The sequence below is a fragment of the Rhipicephalus sanguineus genome, chromosome 1 (genome assembly GCF_013339695.2).
Source record: "Rhipicephalus sanguineus isolate Rsan-2018 chromosome 1, BIME_Rsan_1.4, whole genome shotgun sequence".
NCBI classification, from domain to species: Eukaryota; Metazoa; Arthropoda; class Arachnida; order Ixodida; family Ixodidae; genus Rhipicephalus; species Rhipicephalus sanguineus.
The window spans coordinates 111,022,844-111,039,875 of NC_051176.1; the positions used below are offsets into that span (position 1 = coordinate 111,022,844).

Genomic DNA, 17,032 nt, shown 5'->3' on the forward strand with positions numbered 1-17,032 from the left:
TTTTGAAGGGCCAGTTGCTACACCTGTTACTGCGTTGAAAACAGCGCGAAAACGGGACGAAGGGTAACAAACACAAGCGCTGTTCTTATGTTTTCTTAGCATTCGGGTCGTTTTCACGCAGTTTACAACGCAGTAACATGCAGCAACTGGTCCTTCAACACAGCCTTCTGCAATTTGTTTCTCTTGCATCAGGCTCTTTCGCACCCAGTGTTTTGCATAACTCATCAATGTACCAGCGCTTGCGTTGTTTTAAATGCGAAGCATTTCACACTTTGAGCATTTCTATCTATCTATCTATCTATCTATCTATCTATCTATCTATCTATCTATCTATCTAGCCGCCTACGTCTCGGTGCTGTCTTGATCGCCTCCCTAACTTGGTGTAGACCGAAATTGGCATGGGAGGGTAACAGGATTTGACAAATATGACTGTCGGGTGATGGCATGAATAATGTGAAAATCCTGTCGCGCACGTCGTCAAACACTATCCTCCAGAACGCGGGGCACATACCCGTGTACCACGGGCCGCGGTGTACGGGTATGCGCCACAGGGGATACAGAATTTATATCTACCCAGGAACGGCGAGAACAGACATTGGTAATTTAAATGCGAGAGCGTTAAGAGAAACCGACATCGGCAGCGTTGACCCGACGATTGGAAAGAATAAGAATTAGGATCCCAGCAGGAATCGAACCCAAGCATTCTGCGCGGCAATCAGCTATTCTACAACAGAGCCGCGCCAGGTCTATAAACTGGTTTAGAAAAACAGCCTATGCAGGCGTAATGTTGGTGCAACGTCAGTAGTGGTTGTGGTGCTGGCTATCTAATTTTACAAGAAAGAAATAAACACTACATGTGTACTCCTGCGATACAGAGGTCATATCAGATTAACGTCTGTGGTTGCAGTGATGGCTCCGCTTTTATAGCAGTCTAATAAGCATTACATTTGTATTCCTATGATTCAGCAAGCTACATTTAAGTTGAAGCATTGCTCGACCCCTACATTAACGAAAGTTACGTATGATATTCACATGATTGCACCATAAAGTGAACTTAGTTTGTATAATACTGACGTATGTGCTCTAACGTGAGGGCTGACGTTACGTCGCACCATAAGTTACCCTTTAAACGCCAGTATTGTCGACGTGCCTGGTAAGCCCACGATGTGCACACAGCTACTACACTTACAAAAGCACGTCGATCCACCTCGTAACGCTTGGCTCAAAGGCATAAAATACAGCATAAAGGTACTTGATGACTGCTTCGCCCGAAACCCATTCCCACAACGCGTGAGATCTGCCGAATTTTTTTCCTTGGCCTTCGTCCAGTTTTTGCGCTGCTTTGAACGCAGTACTCCTTTAAATCGTGATCTCTCGTAAATGTTTCTTGTGGCACATGTCAGTGATAAATGGCATCTATATTAAACGAATAATTATAATTGATTACAAATTAATTATATTTATCGCTGCTAATAATTAACGACCTTCTATTATTTCCCGCCATCGTACTATAACTGCATAGATTGATATACTAGCTCTCTTAGTTATGTCCTACACTGACAGCTTTCACCCCTACATTTAAAATGTTGAATTCATCGTCGCCATTCATTAGTAATGCACTTCATGCCAAGGTGCGAATGTAGATCAACATATAATAAGTCATTCTTAATGTGAATTCTGTGTTAACCTAATTTTAGAAATTCGCGCTGCTTGCACTGAGTCGCGCAAAGCTGGGCTAGAGGGGAGCTGGTCGACACTTGGCTGATTCTGGCTTTACCAGACAAGTGTCTACACATGCATTCACACGCCGATGCACGAAGCGTTCACGGGATCACATTGTAAATCACGAGTATATAGACTAGGTGTTGATAGGGTTCCATTGAGTATCGTTTGGTAATTACAACACCAAGTAGGTCACAACACCAGTAAATCACAACGCCAAATTAATCACAAGTACCCACCACAAGTAAATCACAACACCAAATGAATCTGCTTCGGCAGGATAATTAGAATAATTAGCTTAATAGCACTGTAACGGAAAAGCAGCGCGAGAAGACAGGGACGGAAGGGGCACACATAAAACGCTCGTGTGTGTACCACTTCCCTTTCCCTATATTCATGTGCTGTTTTTTCGTTACAATGCTACCAAACCAACCAGCCCACCGACATGCAATAGCTTAATAGGTCTTAGTGGCACATTGGAGACTTGGCCCTGATCAGCTTGCATCCCAAGTCAGACTAGCCTTAATTATAACTTAATTAGCTTAATTAGCCTAACTCGCACATTCGAGGCTCGGCCTCGACTAGCTTGCATTCGAAGTCAATCTAAGGCTAATGAATTGTTTAGCATAATTAACGCGAATTAACTCAGTATTACTTAGTCTTAATTAGCATTTGCTCGGCACATCTTGCTGAGCGCAGCACGACTATGCAACAAGAATCTCAACTCGGCTTAATAATAGCTAATTAGCCTTTGAGTTAATTATGCCTGGCAAATTAGGCTTTGCCCTGCTCAGCTAGGCTTAATTAGGATTGACTATGATTCACTTGGCTTATCTAGGCACAGTTATGCTCAACACGCCGACATGATGATCATTGTCTACATCGCGAGTCGAACAATGGGTGGACATAACAGCTCTGCTGTAAAAATAAATATTGTAATTGTGCTGCAGAGCCCGTAATTGCCAATTAGCAAGACACTCTAAATGTATTCAGCCTCTCCCTGTATACTCTCAATTGATGCATTGCAATGATATCGTCCCATTAATTGATTGACCATCTAACCACACTTGATAACTGCCTACAACGATCACTAATAAACTATAAAATATGTTTCTCTTGCATAAAATTTCATTTGTCACCTTTAATCATTCGGTTCCATAGATTTTCCCCCAATATCATCCCTGACTACTAACCATTGATCACTACCACTAAAGGTAATTCCGTGTTATTATCTATCTCTGATCTTAATTTCATACATTGAATACCCTATACATTTCATGCACGTATGCTTCTATACCGAAAGCCTTCTATTATGAGCCTAAAATTTGTGATTTCATCGTTACAAGTGATGACATATCGTCAGGGTGCAAATGTGCATAATGTTGATGAGTAACCCTCAGTCAATGTGAATACTTGCGGGTACGTCATTGCCAATTTTGTTAATTATTCATAATAATTAAGCTAAAAGACCCCTAATCACTAATTAGCAACTTGAGATTCTTACATATAATTAGGCTAAAGTACTCTAATCACTCACTAGCAACTTAAGATTCTTATATCTTTCATTGTCTTCGTCACTCCATGGGATGCAATACAACGTGATCCTCCGATTAATTTATTCTTATTTACCCCTTTCCTAATTAACACTAAGTGTAAGTATTAAAAATTGCAGAGTACGATTACCATATCTTTTATACCTTTTATTAGTAATTAGCTATAACAGTAGCTAATGCTAGTTACATGCGACAGCCATCTAGTATCAATGGTGTACGGTGCAATACTACCTATAAATATATATATGATACATGTCCTTCTGTACTGACCGCTTTCACCAATAAGTTTTAAATAAATTGTTAAATTCATTAGTACCTTTCATTACATATACTAAATAGAGGAAGATTCGCATGCATATCAATGTCTCTTGTTAATTCTTGCTTGCTTTGAATTACGAGGAACTATTCTTGTTTTTGATCATCTGCTCTAATTAACCTACGTTTTCTCATTGCTAATTATCAACTGAAGAACTCCACAGTATTCATACAATCCATATCTTGAGCAGCTTCAAGAAAAACAAACTTGTATAAAAACGCTGACATTTTCACGTGTTTTGGGGCCACCGAAAACACTATGAAGCGCATCCACCCCTATAAGATGGTTTTGCTGCAATGCACCGTTCTACAAAAGTTCCCGTCGAACCTCAGAAACTTCGCCAACATCAGCCAAACTTCACAGGTGCGAAGATTGAATCATAGAGATTCAATCACTTCAGTGATTTAAGCAGGTGAGGGCGCATTGTTTTTATATAAATTTTTAAGTTCTCTCCTATGGAGTTTCACATTGCACATAAAAGTGGTTCTCGAACCCAGGAAGTTTATGGGAATAAGGCAAAACTTCTCGCAATGTGAGATGATGACTCCCAGATTACATGGACGAAGTGATTTAAGCGTATATTGAGGCGTTGCACTATAATAAATGTTTAAAGGTCGTTTCCCATTCAGTGACGCTGCCACTCAGCAGCCAACGCAACAGATGGCGCTAGTTGTCGATGTCCCGAATTCCTGGACATCGCTGCACTGTCAAAATGTTGACTGCGTGGCAGAGCTGACGCGTTCGCACGCGGTGTTCCTTTGGAAACCGCCGCAAATGCCGCACATGCGTTTGTGACGCCATGCTCGTTCTTGTAGCCGTTTTTATCAACGCTGCTATCGCGCTCCGCACTGTCTTCCTATCATGACCGCCGTAGTGCAAGCTCGGAGCAAACTCGTGTTCCCTAGAAGCTCGGGCCATCCTGCATAGCACCCCTGGTCGCGCTGCCGTCGCCGAGGCACGCTAGACGCAGTTACGTTCTTTGCCTTTCGCTTCCTGTTAGCGTGCGCCGGCTCATTGGAGTAGGGCAGCTTCCACATGCACCAACGGGATTTCTCCGCCACCGACTGCTTCGATTGCGAGAGCACCGACTAACAAAACTGCTGCAATACGCGTTGCAGAAAGGACACGATTTGACGGGCGAATGTCGTGTCTTAGTGAAGCGAGACAGAGGCCAGCGGGACGAACGCGTTTTCGGCTCAAGCTACGAACCTCTGCCTCCCGTGTTGCTGAAGCGCAGTGTGGTAGCTGGTGGTAGTGTACGCCATGCCGTTTCTCTCCTTAATTGACGACGTTTTGAAGAAGTGCATATCAGGTACCAGTGTTGATTATGAGCTTGTTGATGTCATCTTTACGCGGCATTCACGATTCGCTGTGTCCAAATATATGTTCACAACTTCAGCTACCACAACGGTTTAATCGTGATCATGGGCGTTAGTCGTCGCGATGGAGAAATGTCACTAGACGTCAACATGGGTGCATCCACGCCAAACGTTGCTATAGCTGCCAAACACGAATAGACATTGTACAAGCTCTCATATATCACTACACAATAAGCACTACTTTTGTGAAAACACGATTCACTTTCGTGTTATACCGATTCCTATGATTGAGAGATCAGCCATGTTTCTTTTTTTTTTTTTTCAGTTTCTGCATAGTTCGACGTGTTCATACGTGGCATCTACGACTGCGCCCACTGACGCGGGGCCTACATGTGACGAAAACTGGTCGTCAGTTGGGGTTGGACTCAGGGGCGGATACAGGACTTTTCCAAAAGAGGGGTCAGCTTATGGGAAGTCTGATACCTAAAGCTGGGTATGGGGTGTCAGCACCCATCTCAGCTCACGCATTCAAAAAATTTAAGTGAAGGTGGGGGGGTGTCAGGACATCCGCACCCCCTCTCCCCCTCTGGATCCGCCAGTGGGGATGATAAATGTTTCATTGCAAGATGCGGTTCGAGATAGAAAACAACATTAATGATATCCTGCTGCGAGTGTATGGTGCCAGTCAAGTGTATGGTGCCATGTATCTGCCTTTGGAAGGTCGCTATTGGAAATGACAAATAAAACTTGAGCGTACTAGAAGTGATATTGCGAACAAACATTAAGAACAATTCGAAAGCAATATTTTTTGTAACTTGTTTGGGCATTCACTAGCGCATGTAATGTCGTCCTGCACAAAAGGTTGAAGTAACATTAAAATCAACGAAAAGTACTTCTAATTCACGATGGTGACGCCGAATTATTTCATGTATTCTATATATTTCTGACAGCACATATCCATCTTCTCCGCGTTTTTTCTTTTTTTTTTTTGTAGAACGCCAAAAGACTCCAAACATACATGAAAAATTCTGGCACGAACTCTTCAGAGATCGCGAGTCTATTGTGCAACAATGTAAGTGGCAAACTTATTCATACGTAGTAGCGGCCATTCCGGAAGCGAAAGTGTAAGTTCTAGTATACCGGCTCATCGATTTTAATGACAACATACTTATTAAAGGCACCATGTGGTAGATGTCTCAATTGAGTCAGATCAGCTGGATTACTTAAAGGGACACTAAAGTGGGACCACAAATTAGTTTAGACTGATAAGTTATACTTTGAAAACTCTAGTGTCGTTAATTTGATCACCGCATGCTTATTAATAGACGATAAAATCAGTGTCAAATGTTTCACTTTTAAGGTTCCCACCGAAATCTCCGCGGAGATTTCGATGGTGCCGTCATGGACGTGAAAGCGTTTTTTTTCTTCTTCTTATTTTGACCACATTGGCCCTACGAATTTTCCTGAAACTTGGTATGTTAAGCTAAGTCTCCGGCTCCCTCAGAAGACAATGTGCTTCATTTTTACCACTTAGGAACTACGTAGGCCTCAGTACACGCCGTCAAAATCTATGACCTCATGGCGAATGGTGCGGACACTTCAAGGTGGTGCGCCACCCGCATTTTTGTTTTTTGCGCGTGTTTTCGTTTACCAAGCGTCTTCTCGCAGCAAGCGTGATGTTTCTGCTGTCGTGAAAAAGTAATTTACTAATACGAGAAAAATCGTTTTTCTCTTTAGTGTCCCTTTAAAGAGATCCGGATGCTACTTGCAAGGCAAACTCCAGAGTAGTTTCAGTGAATTTAAAATTGCAAATTAAGTTTGTAATTAAATTACTTTCGGGCCCACGATCAAATAAACTGAAGTCAAGCAGTAATAATAATTGCTGGGGTTTTACGTGACAAAACCACGATATGTAATGTAGAGGGCTCCGGAAATTTCTGCTGCCTGGGGTACTTTAGCGTGCACCTATACCTAAGTACACGGGCCTCTAGCACAGGGGGCTCAAACTCACCTGAGCTAGCGGGTCGCCGTAGCAAAATTTAGTCGCACAAGGGCCGGTGTGGGAAGTCAGCCAACGTTGCCATTTGAACGAATGCCTTTCCCATTTCTCGCATATGGGTTTTTTCTTAAGGTGACTTGACGTCAGCATCCGGGAAACATATCCATACCGGTCTCCAGAATGACTAAAATCTGGATGCCGATTCTAAAATATAGTCATTTTGTTCCACGCTTATGCTTAATTCAAACACATGGTGACCGTATGGAGTGCCTCACGAAAAAAATGCATGAGTCACGTCTGTGTAGCTTACCCGAACAAATCGTTATTAGTCGCAATAGGCGAGAAGATCATGCGAGTAATATTTAGCGAAGTTGAACGCTCATGAAGGTAGATATTAAGAAATTAAAAGAGGAAACATGGAACGAAGACAGTCAAGCGCGCGCGGGCCGCTATTGAGAGGTCCGCGGGTCGCATGTGTCCCGCGGGTCGCGTTTTTGAGAGCCCTGCTCTAGCATTTCGCCTCCATGTAAAGTGCGACCGCCGCGGCCGGGATCGAACCCGAGACTCTTGGGTCAGCAGCCAAGCACCATAACCGCTGTACCACCGCGGCGGCTGAAGCCAAGTAGAAAGAAGTAATGTAAATTTAGCCAAAATTTTGTGCTTAGTAACAGTTCGGAGAAAGACACCTTGACAAAATGTTAAAAATAACAGCGCGAGAGCCGCATTTTGATTGTTCCGAGGTGCAAGGACATCCGTGTATGTAAATTTAGGTGCACATTAAAAAACCCCAGGTGATCAAAATTATTCCAGAGCACCCCACTACGGCGAGCCTCATAAGCATACCGTGGTTTTGTCACGTAAAGCCCCAATATTTTTAACAGCTAGCGTGAGAGGTGCAATCATGGCCGCGCACATTCTCTCATTGGAACACTTATGTTTCATAAGATTCTTGTAGTTACAGAATTTCATTTCCATATCGTAACACTCGCAAGTGGTTCGTATCGTAACACTCGCATTGCTTATTGGTTTACTTGATGAAAGGGGCTGTTTATTCAACCGCACGTAATTTCCTTCTAGCACTTTCACGTGTTTGTTCATTTCTTTTCGCGTTGTTGTAATCTACTGCAATCCTGCGCCTGATTGTGATTCGTCTTTTTTTTTTTCTTAATCCTATTTCTGGTCTTTCAGTGCGCACAATGCTAAACTTAATTTACACTGTTTCTTTTCGCTGCCTTAAAAGCTGCCTAGGAGCCCATTTACAGTCTTATAAAATAATTTTTCCCTGACCGAAGTGCTTCATTTTCTTGTCTGCACATATTTAAAAAAAAAATGACTTCTCCAAAATTCGTTCGCAATCGTTGCCCCAAAAACCCTTTTTACAAAATGATAATATTGCGCACGCAACACAAAGACACAGACGAAAAGTTCACAAGGACCAGCGCAGTAGTTACAAGTTATAAATATAAATCTTTTTTTCTCTATACAACACAATGTTCACACTTGTGCAATGTTTTATTTTTATTTACGCGGTGTTGCTGTTATGTTGTTCCGCATGCATGTTATCAAAATGTCGTTTTCTTTTTTTCTTTTTTTTTAGTTCTTCGTCGTTTCTACCTTTTTTTCGCTATTTATTTCTCGGTGATTCCAAAGCTATGTTTAGAAGCTCATTAGTCACGTTATAACAATATTCAACATGCTACAACTTTCAAAATAAGATGGTGGTCAAATATTATTGCAGGTATTGCTTCACGCCTACCTGAATAGCTTAAAAAACGAATAGTGCTTGACTGTGGAAGTTAAGTTATTAAAAGCTGTCTTGACTTCTGTACTTGACTCCACATACGGAGCCTGTTCGTGCATTCAGACACTTGTAACAGATGTGCACAGAATGATTTTCAGAGTACAGCCTCTTTGTTTTACTTGAATAAATGTGCTATTTTTAGTTTCGCAAAAATTCCTGTGTCGGTGCCGGCGTCGTTGGCTGTGAGCGAAAAATCGGCCTTGTCCCTGAGCGAAAATTCGAGATAGATGCCAATAAATATGTAATAAAAATCTTTGGTTCGAGTGAGAATTTAACCCAGGCCTTCTGCGTGGCAAGCAGGTGTTCCACCACGGAGCCACGCCAGCGCTTGAAACTGCTTTGCAAAAAAAAAAAAAAAAAACGCTGTAAGAAAGTCGTGGTGGGAGGAGTCTCCTTAACGCATGTAATATTGCGTGACAGAAGCGTAGAATCGCGCCAGGCGTCACAACATGTGAATTGCGCAACGAGTGGGTGGTTTAAAGTTGCCCACCAAAAAAATAAAAACAAAAAAGTGACGACAAAACAAAACACAAAACAAAAACTTGACAGCGCTGCCTCGTGAACCTCCGATGGATTTGACATCCATAAAATGGTCGCGGGCACAAGTATACCCCGCAATATACCGACACGCGCACTAAGGTTACGTTGCGAAGTGACGAAGTCAACGCACTTGTGGAATGGCAGCGAATGTGGGTGCGAATGAAGATTTGACCCGAACACAGCGTTTGAATGTCTGGGTCGCGAGTACTGCAGGCTGAGGTGCTATAGAGTTGCTAGAATACAGGATAAGCGTGCTCGCACTGCTGGTATATGTCTGAATTTTGCAGCGGTATCACGTCCACCTGGTGTGGATTATTGTGCCGAGAAATCTTATCTTATCCCGGAACGTCATGCTACTTTGCCATCGCGTTTATCATTGCGTTGATAGCATACGACACCCATGCAACGGAGAGGAGGCAGAACAGAGGTTCTGTGTATCATTCTGAAGCTTATATGGGAGCACTTCGATGCTCTTACATGCGCATGTTGAAGCTTTTAATAGGAAGCTAAGCGTGATTTTACATACCGTATTTCCTCTCGAATCTAAGCCGATGTTGTTTTTTTTTTCGAAAAAACGATGTGCGAAAGTGTGTGTGTGTGGGGGGGGGGGGGGGGTCGGCTTGGATTCGAGTACAATGATTAAGTTTTCTTGGTTTTTTTTTTTTTTTTTTGGCCTTGCGACTTTCGGGGGTCGGCTTAGAATCGGGGCCGGCCTAGATTCGAGTAAATACGGTGTGTCGTAAGTGCAATCTCCCTGTACTTTTACATGCTGTATTTATGCGAGTGCCTGGCGCTCAGTATGCACAGTGCAATAAAGACAATGTGCCACGTCAAGTTTGTCACTTATTTCCTTCCTCCTGGAAAGTAATTATGCACAACGTATGGGCTCCGTTTCAACATGAACTTCAAGTTATACGCATTGCACAGCCCCGTTTCCAATTTTCTAACAGATTCTTTGGTGGGTTTCTTTCAGACCAATTTGTTAAATGAGAAAATTCTGACATCTGAGGTGAGTATATGTACAATGTAGACATTCACAGCAAGTCGCTTGTTACTCAATTTCAGCGAGCGAGTGAGTGTGATGTAGATATGAAGTGAAGGAAACTGAGGGAGGGATCTGGAAGCGCAAATTGAGTATCGTATCTTCATGTACGATGTAGTAAGTACTAACACAACAAAGCAATCAATAAGCGACAGCACATAGGGCTCAACTATACTGGCCCGAGGGTCGCGGATTGAATCCCGGCCGCGGCGGCCGCATTTCGGTGGGGGCGCGCCAGAAGGTTGCGCTAAGTTTCTCTTCATTGAACAGCTCGTCGGTGCAGGATTCCAGCAGGCGCATCTTCTCTGCTATTAATAAGTACAATCATACAACTGTTCGTCACAGACTTATACAATACCGCTGTATGCTGCGTGCAGACGCATCGGCGTTGTATCTATAGCATATAATATGAGTGGTGGAAAAAAAAATGTGTGCTTGAGTTGGTCTTCAAATTAAGAAGGAGTTAAATAATTTCGTTAAATTTCTGCAAAGAAGGATAAATCGGTCTGCAGCCAACATTCTTCTCCTTCACCTCCTCCTCAATAAATAAAAATCCACCCAGCTCCACTTCGCGGGCAGTGTCGAAACAGCGAAGCTTATGCCCGTCCTTCATCAGGCTATGTCGTGCTTCTATGTTTTTCAAGTCTTCCGTTCGTTGGCGCTTAGCTTCAGCATCTCTTGCGCGAACGGGCTCTCTTGGGCTCTCTTGGCTCGGCGACGACATGCCCGTTCTCGCGTCAGCACGTCGGGCGGTTTCTTCACCGGGAGAATGAGAAATGTTCGCCATCTTGAAAGCGCAAACTCCTGAACACTGATACTGACACGCCATTTTATACTGCACTGCGCCTCACCTTCACCCCATCTTGGCGCGTTTCTCGAAGGTTCACCCCTCGACGTCCTCCGCCCTCGCCCTCGCCTCTCGCAGCGCACTCAGCCCTCCCCTTCCTACCGAGCCTCACTCGCCACACTGTGAGGGCACGTGATCACCGCTACCACAACCCCGGACATGAAAGTCTCGACTAAGAACAGCTTCGCTGTTAAAAATTAACGATGGCGCCCCTTTCCGATGCTGGAGAGGTTGGAAGCATACCTTTCGCGGTCCAGGAACTAGAATGCAAAAATGTTTTTTTTTAGTACTAGTACTAAAAAAGCGTGCGCTGTCACTAATAATAATAATAATAATAATAATAATAATAATAATAATAATAATAATAATAATAATAATAATAATAATAATAATAATAATAATAATAGAATAATAATAATAATAATAATGACTGTTGGGGTTTCACGTCCCAAAACCACAACATGATTATGAGAGACGCCGTAGTGGAGGGCTCCGAAAATTTAGACCACCAGGGGTTATTTAACATGCACCTAAATCTAAGCAGACGGGCCTCTAGCACTTCGGGCTACCAACAAAGCATGCTATATACACAATGATGTACAGACTATATTTTTGCTTGGACAGACACACTGCGAAAATGAAGCCACAATATGATTCAAAACACTATTTTTGCCAACTTTCATTGTCACAATTTTGTCAGAACGTACCTACTTTATTTGTTCCTGCGGTATTTTTATCAATTATGCACTTGTAAAGCCCACAATGTGAATATATTCTTATATTCAACATATTCAATATATTTATTTATATATTCAACGCAGGCCGCTTTATCGAACGATGCGGTGAAGCGAAATTGCTTTTAGAGCGATAGCTTGCTACTCCAGGTACAAAGCCAGAAAACGCCTGGTTACGTCACTCTGACCTTCAAGGTCATGCCAGTGTCTCTGAGCTGCGTCATCGCCACAGAAAACTGTTTACACATTAGAGAGTTTGAGAATTGAGAACCCAAGGCACTGGGTCCCCAAGCTGCGTTGGGTAGGCTGCTGTTGCGTTCGGAGGATCAGCAGAGTTTGAGAATTGGGTCAAACGCAGGCTGCGTTGGGTCAAACGCTCGGGGCACCACACGTGGCGAAATAAATATATTGCAGACGCGGGCCATACTGCGTCGTGACCCGCGCAGCATCTGCTTCGTCTCGCTCGCGGCCCAAGACGCCTTGGGGACACACGCTAGTTTTCGATTTGTGGCCCTTGCGTCAACGCGAGCGCAAGAACCCAAGAGTGGCTTGGGTTCTGCGCATGAGTGCTGGCGGCTCGCAAATTTCTTGGGTCCACAAGCTCCTTGGGGCCCCAACTCTCAAACTCTCTATTGCCCGCGAGATGTCGCAAAGTTCTCGCCGATGAGTTCACGCCGATAATTCTCCAGCGCATCAGCGCGTTGATCACGTGCTTCGTTCCACGCGCATCGCATGTCGTCGCAACGCCGGCCATATTGGCCCCGAGATCGAGCGGAGTCGCCGCCTGGCGGCTACTGACTGAAGCGCGCCTAGTGTGGATTGCTCCCTGCGTCGTCTGCTAAGCACGTCGTGTTTGCATGTGCGCGTACATCCTGCACGTTCTCAAAGGGCGGTTTGTTTTGTTATGTTAGCGCGAGTTTAACTGCTCGTACGTATACCTAACATGGTGTACAGAAGCAAATGAACTTGCTCGGCTGCGTGCGCATTGTAATAAGATCAGTGAGTGCGACTTTCGAGAGGGCTGTGTATTGGTGTCGTACCCTTCGTTCGCCAGAATCATTTCAGTGTTGGTTCAAGCACACTCTAAAGTGCGTGCGCTTGGCATAGTCCCAAACATGAGGAACATTAAATAGTGTGTGAATGCAGCGTTTCAGCGACTCGGTGGTAAACAAAAACGAGGCTCATGCACTTTCGCGTTGGTGTTAGGTGTATAACCGCGGCACACCAGTTCATGATGAGCTTTAGTTGTTTAAGATGCCCTTTTATTGTACGGTCGTGGTCCCGCTACAGCGAAATATTTCGATCAAGTGGAGTGTGAGGCTTCAGTACACAAACTGTCCCTAAAAAAGAAAAGATACAACGGACAATGGAATGACACGGCAGCGATAAAACGGAGTTGCCGCGCGCAATTTTAACTTGGGGCGAAATTTATGCAGAACCACCCGTGTGCTTAGATTTAGGTGCGCTTTGAAGGACCCAGATGTTCAAAATTAATCCCGACGGCGTGCCTTACATTTATGTTGTATAATTTCACGCAAAACCTCATCCTTTCTTTTTACATTATCTTGAGCGTTTGTGTGGAGTTGTTATAAATTAATGGAAGGCAGCGGACATTATTAGTTTGAAAGAAAAGACACTTGTTCCATAAAATAAACGGACCTTTGTTGCATCATTGTCGCGTACGTAATCAATCGATGAAAGCTCTGTGCTAAACTCTTACCTGTGTATATATGCGTATTCGCGTGAACAGTGCTATTGAACTCATTGCACAGGAATATGGGCTGGTATACAAATGAACAAGAAGTAAACACTTGAGTAGTTCAGCCGTGCGACTGCAGTGCGTAGTACACAAAACGCAAGCTAAACACGTATAGAGAAAACAACAAAAAACGTCATGTAGTGCGTAAGCGCAGACTGTCATCCAGGTCGAGCATCCCTTTCATCGGCAGATTGCGCTTCTCTCACTAGTAATAGTAACGTTGGATGATCTTCGTGCATCGATTCAACAATAAAGAGCGTATATATTACCAGTAAGCTGCAATCAACGCATTTTACTCGCCGACAATCGGCTGAAACCTCTCACAACGAAGCGCCGCTGTGTGTATTTGTATCCGCGCCTCCGACCGCCTCTCCACACTAACGCTGCGACGGTGCTGCCACCTGTAGGTCGATCTCGCGGCCAATAGAGCTCAGGAGCCCTTTCCCTATCGCGAAAATGGGGGCAAGCGAAGCTTGGCGTGTGCCTGCCTCACCTACTTCTTCCTTTCTTTCTTTCTTGCTTTCTTCTTTACTTTCTTTATTTATTTATTTCTTCTTTCTTTCTTTCTATCTTTCTTTCTTTCGTTCTTTCTTTCTTTGCGTAAGCACAATACCAACTGCACCTACGCAGTTGGCATCGTACCTAATCTTCCGCCGCCAGAACATCACGTCAAGCGTTCATATGAAATGTGGCAACGTGGAATGCCAAGTGACCTCGATAAAATATCAGATTGCCATATCAGGGACGGCTGATTTCCGACAAGCCCACCATCGAGAGAACGCCAATTATTGGAAAACGACGCATATAAATACGCATATGACCGGCACAACTTCGAGGGCCGCATTTCTGTAAGCTCGAAGAATCGCGCCGGGGCCGTGTTTTTCGCGCGTACGACAACGCTGCTAGCGAACTCTCTAACTCATAATAAGTTTAGTTTGAAAAGCGCTGTCGCATGCAAGCGGGAACAGTGTGTAGCTGCGCGTGAGACATGCTGCAGCTGAACGCCGGAGGCTTGTCGACAGGGCCCCGCAGTTCGGAGCACAAAGCGGAAGCACATCGCCCCTCAAGGTGCTAGTTTTACTTCTATAGCACTCCAGTGTGTTGTTATCGCATTACTTGCTTCGCCATTCTGGCAAAACTGCGGATTTGTTTTTTTTTTTTCTTCGAACGCTTTCATTGATGAAAAAGAAGGATCGACGTTCAGCGTTCTTTTCTCACATATTAGCAAGTAAGATCTCTATTAATGCGATTATGAAAGGAAAGATGGCCTCCTTTTTGCGACACGAACGTCTGTTGATAAAGCTCCCGACATAAGCGTGCACTGAGTTGATGGCAAATTGGAGATTGCAGAAGCGTGCGCACAAGCAGCGGGCGACTGCCACCAGCTTGCTACTTTGAATCAACGGCATTTTTCGAGATGCTGTAATCGCCTGAAACGCGCTCGTAAACGGTTACGTTTACAAAGCGGTAATAAAGTGAAATTATTTCATTTATGCATGTGCAAGCGGCGGAGTATTTATGGACGTCACTCGTCTGTTTTCAAGGTTGTCCATTTAGCCAGGTTTGACGCCGTCACGCTCGCGGTGGCGATGCCATCAAGAGTCATGATATGCACAGAGCTTCCTACAATATTTACTGGACGGAACTCTGGCGCATGTGTCTATGGGAGCTTCAACGCATCGCGCTTCAGCCAGCATGGGAATGGTGGGTAGTACACGGATTTGTCGTTCTTTCGGCTCCGTTTGGCTCCGCGTCGCCTGCATCCGCTTTGTCGCAAGACGAAGTTCAGCAAAAGCCAGCAGTTCCACTTCACCACTTTAACCTTTTTAAGCTCACCAATTCAAACCTGGTCACGAAGTTCACAACGGTCCATTCTTTTATCCAAAACGAACGCCAAAACACAGCAATAAACAAAGCCACAAGCGTGTTCGAAGTCGTAAGCACGAAGATTAGGCAAATCCGTGTACTACCCATCATTCCCATAGCGGCTGAACGATCGCAGCGCCAGAGTTCCTTCCCTCTAGGTAATTGTAGGAAACTCCATGATGATATGCGCCCATGTTCTGAAGTTATGAGTAAGTGAGGTGTAAAAACACGTTTTCTTTTCCTTTTTGCGAACAGTGCTGATTGTGAGTGATAATTATGACTGTGTTCGAGTTAATCAGAGTCTTCCTAATGTCCGACAGGGCATACGCGACTTCCATGCACGCATCTCCAAACTGATTGTCGGTGACTATAGGAGCTACACAGGCAGAAAAGAGTGTTCCGCACTCGCCATCATGGCTACTAGCGGCGCTGACTAACACTCCTAGGTTTAAATATGCCCCATAATGTGGACGGGAGGATGACCGCCGCCGTAGCTCAGTGGTAGAGCCTCGGGCGCGTTATTCGAAGGTCGAAGGTTCGGTCTCTGCCGGCGGCAAGTTATCTTTTCGTCCACTTTACTTTCTTCACATTTACATCATAATTACTAGAAATAACATCCCCTATACTTTTTTTGGCTTTCTTGTCTGTTAGTTCTAATTACAGCCGTTTGCAAGTATTTTTATATTTTGATGTGAACACATGGAAAGGTGTGCTTCCCTTTGTTTCACGTCGCCATAGTTCGAAGACTTAAGCTTGTTATGCACAGAATTCTTGAACGGAAAACCTTTCTCCGGCCACAAAAATTATCATCACAAAAAAAAAAAGAAAAAGGAAAAGAAAAAAAATTCCCGTAGAACGATGTAGCCAGAGGCGTCAGTTACTGGGGTGCCGGGGGTGGAGGGCTCGCACCCCCCCCCTCCTATCCCTTTGGGCCGCATATTTCACCAGCCCTAATTAGGGCTTTATTATATTCTGTAGCAATGTAGCATAAGGCTGGAGTGAACCTCGCGCAAACTTCCAAGTTTTGATCTACAATGACAGATTTGTTTTGTGTATATTCCGCTCTCAAGGCACATGCAGTTTGTCTTTTGCGCATACCTTTGCGCATACGGGCCCAAATCAATTCGCAGCTCTGATTACTGTTATGCGCTTCTGATTGTGTTTAAGGCGTTAAGCTGAGTAATAAGAGCTTGATATTGTTTACTCGGTCACCATTGTTTACTCGTGTGCTTTTAATCCCGCATCGCAGGGCAAAAATTACACGAGTGATGAAGAGCCGGACTTACTCGCCGTATTCATAAAGTGCGAAACATCATCTTAAGCGACCAGGAAATAGTGTTTGATTAAATGGTATTTTTCTTGACACAGACTGCGTCTTGACGCTCAAGCTGTTGGAAAAAAATATTCTTTGACATTTAATTACTCGGCTTATTTTGGTTATTCTTCTTGTTAATTATTTTCAGCGTAGTGAAAAAGTGACTAAGTTTATAGACAACTTTTTTAATATGATTTGTGATCCTTCTTAAAAAAAGGA

At 43.9% G+C, this 17,032-nt stretch overlaps 1 long non-coding RNA gene across 1 annotated transcript in view; it reads left to right on the plus strand.

Moving 5' to 3' along the window:
* Window positions 1–16,819, plus strand: part of LOC119378943 (uncharacterized) — a 53,139-nt gene extending 36,320 nt beyond the window's left edge. Inside the window, exons 2-4 of the long non-coding RNA XR_007416171.1 lie at window positions 5,905–5,982; window positions 10,224–10,259; window positions 16,748–16,819. This is a non-coding gene — a long non-coding RNA (uncharacterized LOC119378943). The remainder of the gene's footprint in view (window positions 1–5,904; window positions 5,983–10,223; window positions 10,260–16,747) is intronic.
* The last annotated feature ends 213 nt before the right edge of the window (window positions 16,820–17,032 follow it).